General features: G+C 38.4%; 1 non-coding gene across 1 annotated transcript; it reads left to right on the forward strand.

Annotated features, from left to right (window-relative positions):
- Window positions 1-4,815: 4,815 nt before the first annotated feature.
- On the forward strand, window positions 4,816-4,923 carry LOC112773839 (small nucleolar RNA R71). The gene has a single exon (XR_003188366.1). It is a non-coding gene; the product is annotated as a small nucleolar RNA R71 (small nucleolar RNA).
- Window positions 4,924-8,712: the final 3,789 nt, after the last annotated feature.

The following is an 8,712-nucleotide window of genomic DNA, read 5'->3' on the forward strand; positions in this document are numbered from 1 at the left end:
ATACCACGAAGATACTAATAACTCGGACTCGGTCCCCTGTATTAGATATCTAAGAGATATTCATTCTAGCTTGTTTGCACGTAGAACGGAAGCATTTGTCAGGCGCACGTTCATGAGTGAGAATGATGATGAGCGTCACATAATCATCACATTCATCATGTTCTTGGGAACTAATGGATATCTTAGAAGCGGAATAAGTTGAATTGAATAGAAAAACAGTAGTACTTTGCATTAAATCATGAGGAACAACAGAGCTCCACACCTTAATCTATGGAGTGCAGAAACTCTACCGTTTGAAAATACATAAGTGATAATGGTCCAGGCATGGCCGAATGGCCAGCCCCCATGAAAGTCTAAGATAGCATAAAACTGATCAAAGATGTCAATACAATAGTAAAAAGTCCTATTTATACTAAACTATTTACTAGGGTTTACAGAAGTAAGTAATTGATGCATAAATCCACTTCCGGGGCCCACTTGGTGTGTGCTTGGGCTGAGCTTGAAGTTTACACGTGTAGAGGTCATTCTTGGAGTTGAACGCCAGTTTGTAACGTGTTTCTGGCGTTCAACTCTGGTTCGTGACGTGTTTCTGACGTTTAACTCCAGACTGCAGCATAGAACTGGCGTTCAACGCCCTTTTGCGTCATCTAAACTCGGCCAAAGTATGGACTATTATATATTGCTAGAAAGCCCTGGATGTCTAATTTCCAACGTAATTGGAAGCGCGCCATTTTGAGTTCTGTAGCTCCAGAAAATCCACTTTGAGTGCAGGGAGGTCAGAATCCAACAGCATCAGCAGTCCTTCTTTAACCTCTGAATCTGATTTTTGCTCAAGTCCCTCAATTTCAGCCAGAAAATACCTGAAATCACAAAAAAACATACAAACTCATAGTAAAGTCCAAAAATGTGAATTTAACATATAAACTAATGAAAACATCCCCAAAAGTAACTAGATTCTACTAAAAACATACTAAAAATAATGCCAAAAAGCGTATAAATTGTCTGCTCATCACAACACCAAACTTAAATTGTTGCTTGTCCCCAAGCAACTGAAAATCAAATAGGATAAAAAGAAGAGAATATACTATAAATTCCAAACTATCAATGAAACATAGCTCCAATCAGATGAGCGGGACTTGTAGCTTTTTTCCTCTTGAATAGTTTTGGCATCTCACTTTATCCATTGAGGTTCAGAATGATTGGCATCTATAGGAACTTCAGATAGTGTTATTGATTCTCCTAGTTCAGTATGTTGATTCTTGAACACAGCTACTTTATGAGTCTTGGCCGTGGCCCTAACCCCTTTGTTTTCCAGTATTACCACCGGATACATAAATGCCACAGACACATAGTTGGGTGAACCTTTTCAGATTGTGACTCAGCTTTGCTAAAGTCCCCAATTAGAGGTGTCCAGGGTTCTTAAGCACACTCTTCTTTTGCTTTGGACCTTGACTTTAACCGCTCAGTCTCAAGTTTTCACTTGACACCTTCACGCCACAAGCACATGGTTAGGGACAACTTGGTTTAGCCGCTTAGGCCAGGATTTTATTCCTTTAGGCCCTCCTATCCACTGATGCTCAAAGCCTTGGGATTCTTTTTATTTACCCTTGCCTTTTGGTTTTAAGGGTTATTGACTTTTTGCTCTTGCCTTTTGGTTTTAAGAGCTTTTGGCTTTTTCTGCTTGCTTTTTCTCTTTTTTTTTCTATTTTTTTCGCTAATTTTTTTTCTATTTTGCTTTTTTTTTCTGCAAGCATTTGTATTCACTGCTTTTTCTTGCTTCAAGAATCATTTTTATGATTTTTCAGATTATCAAATAACATGTCTCTTTGACATCATTCTTTCAAGAGCCAACATATTTAACATTCTTAAACAACAACTTCAAAAGACATATGCACTGTTCAAGCATTCATTCAGAAAACAATAAGCATTGTCACCACATCAATATAATTAAACTAAGTTCAAGGATAAATTCGAAACTCATGTACTTCTTGTTCTTTTGAATTAAAACATTTTTCATTTAAGAGAGGTGATGGATTCATAGGACATTCATAACTTTAAGACAAAGTTACTAAATACTAATGATCATGTAATAAGACACAAACATGGATAAGCACTTAACATAAAGAAAACAAAAACAGAAAATTTAAGAACAAGGAATTAGTCCACCTTAGTGATGATGGCGCTTCCTTCTTGAGGAACCAATGATTTCATTGAGCTCTTCTATGTCTCTTCCTTGTCTTTGTTGCTCCTCCCTCATTGCTCTTTGATCTTCTCTAATTTCATGAAGGATGATGGAGTGCTCTTGATATTCCACCCTTAGTTGCTCCCAATAATTGTGTGGGGGAAAATGTATCCCCTGAGGTATCTCAGGGATCTCTTGATTTGCAGTCAAATGTTCTACCACTGAGCTATAGACCCTTGATGGAAGCTTTTGTCTTCCCTTTCCTCTTTCTAGAAGTTTCTCTGGCCTTAGGTGCCATCAATGCTTATGAAAAAACAAAAAAAGCTATGCTTTTTCCACACCAAACTTAGAATATTTGCTCGTCCTCGAGCAAAAGAAGAAAGGAATAGAAGAAGAAGAAGAAGATGTGGAAGAATCTAGGATTATTAGGAGGGAAGGTGGGGATCCTGTGGGTCCACAGATCCTGAGATGATCCTGTGAGGTCCACAGATCTTGAGGTGTCAAGGATTTACATCCCTGCACCAATTAGGCATGTAAAATGCCTTTGCATGCAATTCTGGCATTTAAACGCCGAACTGATGCTTGTTCTGGGCGTTCAACGCCCAGATGCAGCATGTTTCTGGTGTTGAACGCCAGTTCTATGCTTGTTTCTGGCGTTCAGCGCCAGATCCATGCTCTGTTCTGGCGTTGAACGCCAGCCAGATGCTCCTTACTGGCGTTTAAATGCCAGTAAGTCCTTCCTCCAGGGTGTGATTTTTCTTCTGTTATTTTTGATTCTGTTTTTAATTTTTTGATTTATTTTGTGACTCCACATGATCATGAACCTAATAAAACATGAAAGAACAATAGAAATAAAAATAAAATTAGATAAATAAAAATTGGGTTGCCTCTCAACAAGCGCTTCTTTAATGTCAATAGCTTGACAGTAGGCTCTCATGGAGCCTCACAGATGTTCAGAGCATTGTTGAGACTCCCCAACACCAACTTAGAGTTTGGATACGGGAGTTCAACACCAAACTTAGAGTTTGGTTGTGGCCTCCCAACACCAAACTTAGAGTTTGACTGTGGGGGCTCTGGTTGACTCTGTTTTGAGAGAAGCTTATTGTGCCTCTTTTCCATGTTTACAGAAGGATGTCCTTGAGTTTTAAACACAAGGGAGTCCTCATTCAATTGAAGGACTAGTTCACCTCTGTCAACATCAATCACAGCTCTTGCTGTAGCTAGGAAGGGTCTTCCAAGGATGATGGATTCATCCTCATCCTTCCCAGTATCTAGGATTATGAAATCAGCAGGGATGTAAAGGCCTTTAACCTTTACTAACACGTCCTCTGCTTGTCCATAAGCCTCTTTTCTTGAATTGTCTGCCATCTCTAATGAGATTCTAGCAGCTTGCACCTCAAAGATTCCAAGTTTCTCCATTACAGAGAGTGGCATGAGGTTTATTCCTGATCCAAGGTCACATAGAGCCTTTTCAAAGGTCATGGTGCCTATGGTACAAGGTATTAGGAACTTTCCAGGATCCTGTTTCTTCTGAGGCAATCTCAGTTGATCCAATGCATTTAGTTCATTGGTGAACAGGGGAGGTTCATCTTCCCAAGTCTCTTTACCAAATAAATTAGTATTCAGCTTTATGATTGCACCAAGGAACTTGGCAACTTGCTCTTCAGTAACATCCTCATTCTCTTCAGAAGAGGAATACTTATCAGAGCTCATGAAGGGCATAAGGAGGTTCAATAGAATCTCTATGGTCTTTAGATGAGCCTCAGATTCCTTTGGTTCCTCAGAGGGAAACTCCTTATTGATCACTGGACGTCCCAGGAGGTCTTCCTCACTGGGATTCACGTCTTCAAGCTCCCTTACAGGTTCGGCCATGGTAATTAATTCAATGGCCTTGCACTCTCCTTTTGGATTCTCTTCTGTATTGCTTGGGAGAGTACTAGGAGGGGTTTCAGTGATTCTTTTACTCAGCTGGCCCACTTGTGCCTCCAAATTTCTAATGGAGGACCTTGTTTCATTCATAAAACTCAGAGTGGCCTTAGATAGATCAGAGACTAAATTTGCTAAATTAGAGGTATTTTGTTCAGAGTTCTCTGTCTGTTGCTGAGTGGATGATGGGAAAGGCTTGCTATTGCTAAACCTGTTTCTTCCACCATTATTAAAGCCTTGTTGAGGCTTTTGTTGATCCTTCCATGAGAGATTTGGGTGATTTCTCCATGAGGGATTATAGGTGTTTCCATATGGTTCACCCATGTAATTTACCTCTGCTATTGCAGGTTCTCAGGATCATAAGCTTCTTCTTCAGAAGATTCCTCTTGAGTACTGTTGGATGCAGCTTGCATTCTATTCAGACTCTGAGAAATCATATTGACTTGCTGAGTTAATATTTTATTCTGAGCCAATATGGTATTCAGAGTATCAATTTCAAGAACTCTCTTCTTCTGAGGCATCCCATTACTCACAGGATTCCTCTTAGAAGTGTACATAAACTGGTTATTAGCAACCATGTCAATAAGTTCTTGAGCTTCTGCAGGCGTTTTCTTTAGGTGAATGGATCCACCTGCAGAAGTATCCAATGACATCTTAGCTAATTCAGACAGACCATCATAGAATATATCCAAGATGATCCATTCTGAAAGCATGTCAGAAGGACACTTTTTGGTCAGTTGCTTGTATCTCTCCCAAGCTTCATAGAGGGATTCACCGTCCTTCTGTCTGAAGGTTTGAACATCCACTCTAAGCTTACTCAGCTTTTGAGGAGGAAAGAACTTGGCTAAGAAAGCCGTGACCAGCTTATCCCAAGAGTTTAGGCAATCTTTGGGTTGAAAGTCCAACCACACTCTAGCTCTGTCTCTTACAGCAAATGGAAAAAGCATGAGCCTGTAGACTTCAGGATCTACTCCATTAGTCTTAACAGTATCACAGATCTGCAAGAATTCAATTAAGAACTGAAAAGGATCTTCAGATGAAAGTCCATGAAATTTGCAGTTTTGTTGCATCAGAGAAACTAATTGAGGTTTCAGCTCAAAATTGTTTGCTCCAATGGTAGGGATGGAGATGCTTCTTCCATGTAAATTGGAATTAGGTGCAGTAAAGTCACTAAGCATCCTCCTTGCATTATTATTATTTTCGGCTGCCATCTCCTCTTCCTGTTCGAAAATTTCTATAAGGTTATCTCTGGATTGTTGTATTTTAGCTTTTCTTAGTTTCCTCTTCAGAGTCCTTTCAGGTTCAGGGTCTGCTTCAACAAGAATGTTCTTGTCCTCGCTCCTGCTCATATGAAAAAGAGGGAATAGAAAAATAATAATAATAGGGATCCTTTTTACCCAGGTATAGAGGTTCCCCTGTGTGAGTAGAAGAAGAAAAGAATGTAATGTAAAGAAGGGAGAAGAGAAAATTCGAACACAGATGGAAGAGGGGGTTCAGAATGTAATAGGGATCCTTTGATTTTATGATTTTCTAAATTTTTTTTTGGAATTTTTTTTCAAAAATTAATTTGGAAAAGAAAAATAAGGATTTCAAAATTTTTAATATGAATTCCAGAAATCTTGTCCACTTAGTCTAAAGCTTCAGTCCAGGAATTAGACATGGCTCACTAGCCAGCCAAGCTTTCAATGAAAGCTCCGGTCCAAAACACTAGACACGGCCAATGGCCAGCCAAGCTTTAGTATGGAATTACATGCATTGAAGTGATTAGTTGAAGCCTCAGTCCAAAAGAATTTAGACATGGCTTTACAGCCAGCCAGGATTCAACAAATCCTCATGAAACACTAGAATTTATTCTTAAAAATTCTGAAGAAATTTTTTTTTTGAAAATATTAATTGGGAAAAACGAAAAAGAAGAAAATATTTTTGAAAAAAAATTTTTTTGAAAACTTTTTGAAAACAAAATAAGAAGAAAATTATCCAATCTGAGCTACACGATGAACCGTCAGTTGTCCAAACTCGAACAATCTCCGGCAACGGCGCCAAAAACTTGGTATGCGAAATTGTTACGCTGAGGTTGTAAAATTTGTTGTTTGTTCTCTCCCTGGCAATGGCGCCAACAACTGGTGCACATTACCATGGTCCAAACATGACTTCACAACTTCGCACAACTAACCAGCAAGTGCACTGGGTCGTCCAAGTAATAAAACCTTACGTGAGTAAGGGTCGATCCCACGGAGATTGTTGGTATGAAGCAAGCTATGGTCATCTTGTAAATCTCAGTCAGGCTGATATTAAATTGTATTATGGAGTTTTCGAAAATAAATAATATATAAATAGAAAATAAAGATAAAGATACTTATGTAATTCATTGGTGAGAATTTCAGATAAGCGTATAGAGATGCTTTCGTTCCTCTGAATCTCTGCTTTCCCGCTGTCTTCATCCAATCAGTCTTACTCCTTTCCATGGCAAGCTTTATGTAAGGGCATCACCGTTGTCAATGGCTACATCCCATCCTCTCTGTGAAAATGGTCCAAATGCTCTGTCACGGCATGGCTAATCATCTGGAGGTTCTCGATCATACTGGAATAGGATTTACTATCCTTTTGCGTCTGTCACTACGCCTAGCACTCGCGAGTTTGAAGTTCATCACAGCCATCCCTTCCCAGATCCTACTCGGAATACCACAGACAAGGTTTAGACTTTTCGGATCTCAAGAATGGCCATCCATGGGTTCTAACTTATACCACGAAGATACTAATAACTCGGACTCGGTCCCCTGTATTAGATATCTAAGAGATATTCATTCTAGCTTGTTTGCACGTAGAACGGAAGTGTTTGTCAGGCACACGTTCATGAGCATTAAATCATGAGGAACAACAGAGCTCCACACCTTAATCTATGGAGTGCAGAAACTCTACCGTTTGAAAATACATAAGTGATAATGGTCCAGGCATGGCCGAATGGCCAGCCCCCATGAAAGTCTAAGATAGCATAAAACTGATCAAAGATGTCAATACAATAGTAAAAAGTCCTATTTATACTAAACTAGTTACTAGGGTTTACAGAAGTAAGTAATTGATGCATAAATCCACTTCCGGGGCCCACTTGGTGTGTGCTTGGGCTGAGCTTGAAGTTTACACATGTAGAGGTCATTCTTGGAGTTGAACGCCAGTTTGTAACGTGTTTCTGGCGTTCAACTCAGGTTCGTGACATGTTTCTGGTGTTTAACTCCAGACTGCAGCGTAGAACTGGCGTTCAACACCATTTTGTGTCGTCTAAACTCGGCCAAAGTATGGACTATTATATATTTCTGAAAGCCCTGGATGTCTACTTTCCAACACAATTGGAAGCGCACCATTTTGAGTTCTGTAGCTCCAGAAAATCCACTTTGAGTGCAGGGAGGTCAGAATCCAACAGCATCAGCAGTCCTTCTTCAACCTCTGAATCTGATTTTTGCTCAAGTCCCTCAATTTCAGCCAGAAAATACCTGAAATCACAAAAAAATACCCAAACTCATAGTAAAGTCCAGAAATGTGAATTTAACATATAAACTAATGAAAACATCCCTAAAAGTAACTAGATTCTACTAAAAACATACTAAAAACAATGCCAAAAAGCGTATAAATTGTGCGCTCATCAAACACCTAATTAAATGTAAAACTATAAACGTTAAATTATTTCAAATTTTAGATAATGAATGTTAAAATTAAGCGAATGTTAAAATTAATTATTAATTATTAATTAAAAATTAGACTTTTCATATAAAAATAATAACTATAAATCTTATTATTTGATTTTTTATCTACAAAGACCTTGGTCTTCTTAGTCGAAAATTTTTGTTAACCTACGACTTTTTTTTTGTAAAAGTAGTTTGATTTTATAAATCTTTTGTGCTATACATAATCTATACTGTCAGGACAAAGTGGACTGTAGTTTTAAAAAATTTATATTTCCGTAATATTATTACGGGTAAATATACTAGTAAGTTTCTAAAGCCAGTGCGAAAAAAATGTTTTTTTTGGAACAAATGACACAAATAAAATAATTGAGAATCATATTTACACAAATACAACAATCTAAAATTGGTTACATTCGTGTCCTAATTCTAATATATATAAACTGCTACTGCCTAAAACGTTTTAGCATTTGAGCATAAATCGCGGAACCCCTATAACAATTTATGAAAAAATCATTTAAGCATAAACCGCGACACCCTGTAACAGTATTTGAAGAACACCAAATTAGCATAAACCGTGGTACAACTGTAGCGATTTATGCAGGAAAAGAAATGGCCATAAATTGCAATACTCCTATAGCGATTTAGGAGGGAGAAGAACTCTGCATAATCCGCGAGACCTCTAGTGCGATTTATGTGTAGTGGCATTATAAAACCGCGATAGCCAGTGACAGATTGCATTCATTTAGTGTTTGAGTTTAGTTTGGTATTGAGAGGATTTGTGAGAGAATCTTGAGAGGATTTGCGAGAGAATCACGCGACAGCGATACTCTAGCTAGATGGGGTCATAGAAGAACAAAATCGTTTGTATCGATTGAACGACGTTGATCACATGGCCGGAAATATAAATGAAGAGGTTAGTTATTT

The sequence above is a fragment of the Arachis hypogaea genome, chromosome 18 (genome assembly GCF_003086295.3).
Source record: "Arachis hypogaea cultivar Tifrunner chromosome 18, arahy.Tifrunner.gnm2.J5K5, whole genome shotgun sequence".
In the NCBI taxonomy this organism is placed as follows: Eukaryota; Viridiplantae; Streptophyta; class Magnoliopsida; order Fabales; family Fabaceae; genus Arachis; species Arachis hypogaea.